Consider the following 2,805-nt stretch of genomic DNA (forward strand, 5'->3'; position numbering starts at 1 on the left):
GGGGAGCTGTTGCATTGTGGTAAACTGTGGTCAATGACATGAGACGAAGTATATGTGAACTGCTGTATGGAAAGTGAATTTGCTCTGTAAATCTTTACCCAAATCACAACAAAAAAATTAATTAATTAATTTAAAAAAAATAGGAAAAGGAGCAAGTGAAAAGGAAAAGAGGTAATATCCGAAGACAGATCTAACACCTTAAGAACACAGAAATAGAGATGACAGAAATTGAAGTTAAAAATGAAGAAAAAATAATAATATTCAATAAAACCCAGCAACAACTGAAAAGGAATTTACATGTGAAGTAGAAAAACCCATTTAAACTATAAAGGATCAAAACTGGAGATCCTGGATAAAGTGGGAGGAAAAATGTGGAACAAAATCCAAAAACACCAGAATGACTGGTCAGATGGATTCTTGCGAGACCCCCAATACTATGGCCCTGGGATACATTTTGTGCCTGGAATAAAACTCACTTCCAGGGAATAGCTCTCAGCCCAACAGTAAACGAGATGCATACGCAGACCACCCAACCCAGGCTGACGCACCCACACTCTGGAAACTCATCCCTTGGAATAACTGACCACGGGGCAACATTCACGAGGAAATGTAAGATGCACAGGAGTGCATAACTATGAGGGGTACAGGGGTGGTGGTGGTGGTGGTAGTGGTGGTGGTTTACTGGGCAGGGAGGGGAGGAGCCTGGGTTAGGGTTGGTGATGGTAAATGGGGAGTGAAACTAAATGTACACTAAACATTGAATGTAAAACAAACTCTGCTCTGTAAACTTGCCCTTAAAGCACAATTTAAAAAAAAAAAGCAGATTTCCGGTAAGATGAAGGAATAGTCAGATAAGCAACACAGACCCTCTTCAACAAGGAGAAGAAAAACCAATTGACAAAGATACAAAATATAATCCTGGAGCCCTGAGCTTTGAAAGGAACTATACAGAAATGGATTAGGCACCAACTAGTGTTAAAACCTGAATGGAAACAGTGAGTACAGAGACCGTCGGAGCTGCGGACTGTCAGCTACTCCAACGGGACCAACAGCCTGAATAGTTCCAAATGGTGTTGGGACCTGAGAATTGATCTAAAAAAGATCAGCCCTGGTCACCAAAGGCTGCAGGGATGACTGTGCTGGTGGCCTATGACTAGGAAGGGAAACAGCAAGGTGGGAGACAACCTGAACTGTTGATTTTCGGCTATATGGAGGTTGAAGCCATTTTGAATGCTTATATGAGGCAGCCATTTTGGATATTTAAAGTGACCGAGGGCGCACCATTTTGAATGTTTACAAGCCGTGGCCATTTTGGATATTTAAAGTGACCGAGGGCGCAGCAATTTTGAATGTTTACAAGCAGTGGTCATTTTGGATATTTAAAATGACTGATGGCAAAGCCATTTTGAATCTTTACAAATAGCAACCATTTTGGATTTTAAAGTGATAGCATCCTCATTCGGATTCCAGGCAGTTAGGAATAGGCTCTGTTTGCCAAGGGTAGCAGGGACATATGAGAGGCTGATAACAGGAAAGGAGACAGGTGGTGAGTGTGTAAGTGCTGCCCACTAGCAAATAAAGGAGCACAGTCCAGAACCCTGCTTGCATAGATTAACATACAAACAAAACAAAACGAAAATTGTGGGCAAGTCACTCCAACATACAATCACCAATTAAATATAAACACAAAAACGTCACAATGCCTCAGAGACAACAGAGCATCACAGTCCACACAAAGAAGCAAGATAAAGCAGCAGAAACAAGGGACCAGGATGCAGACCCAAAATACATCCCTGAGGAAGACGCAGCATTGGAACTCCCTGGTAAGAAATTAAAAAGAATTATATTTAGGTATCTTCAACGAATTGACAGACTGATCAAGGAAAACACAGAGAAAACCCTGAAACAATTTCAAAAGGCAATACAAGAACAAAATGACAAATTAAATGAAAAATTAGAAATGATACAAAATCTACACACAGAAATCCAGAAAATTAATACTAAATTTTCAAAAACAGGTAAGATAATGAATGGACAAGGAGCACAACTGAATCAATGGAAGACAGAATTAAGGAGACTGAAGGCAAATACCTGAACACTTCTTTGAAAAGGGATCAATCAGAAAAAAGACCAAAACAAAATGAAGAAAGCCTAAGGTTCATGTGAGATACCATCAAAAGGAATAACCTCCGTGTAATCGGAATTCCAATACAGGAAGACACAAATAAAACCACAGAGAAAAGTGTCAAAGATTTGTTGGAAGAGAATTTTTCTGGTATGATGAAAATATATCCATTCAGGAAGTCCAATGAACCCCAAACAGGATAGACCCCAAAAGAAAATCACCCAGACATATCATCTTCAAACTCACCAAAAACCAAAGACAAAGAAAGAATCATAAGGGCAGCATGGGAAAAACGAAAAGTTACCTACAGCGGGCAACCAATAAGACTAAGCTCAGACTTCTTGACAGAAACCATACAGGCAAGAAAACAATGGGATGGTACATATATATAACAGTCAAGGAGAAAAATTCCCAACCAAGAATTATGTACCTAGCAAAACTGTCCCTCAAATATGATGGTGAAATTAGGACATTTCCAAATAAGCAGAAATTAAGGGAATTTGTGAAAACCAGACTAACCTTACAAGAGATGCTAAAGGGAGTCCTTTGGACAGAGAAGCAACAACAGCCAACAACAACTGACCATTAACACACATGATGATATAACCCATAAACCAACCCAGCTATGGAAGTATCCTAAGTAAATAAGCCTACAGGATTGTGAACAGGGAACCAGAGAC

General features: G+C 39.8%; 1 protein-coding gene across 1 annotated transcript in view; it reads right to left on the minus strand.

Moving 5' to 3' along the window:
• The window catches only part of CUL5 (cullin 5), a gene marked incomplete at its 5' end in the record, with an annotated part of 97,741 nt that overhangs the window by 49,799 nt on the left and 45,137 nt on the right, over positions 1-2,805 (minus strand).

The sequence above is a fragment of the Orycteropus afer genome, unplaced genomic scaffold, assembly GCF_000298275.1.
Source record: "Orycteropus afer afer isolate SDZICR_OR568_19922 unplaced genomic scaffold, OryAfe1.0 scaffold00036, whole genome shotgun sequence".
NCBI classification, from domain to species: domain Eukaryota; kingdom Metazoa; phylum Chordata; class Mammalia; order Tubulidentata; family Orycteropodidae; genus Orycteropus; species Orycteropus afer.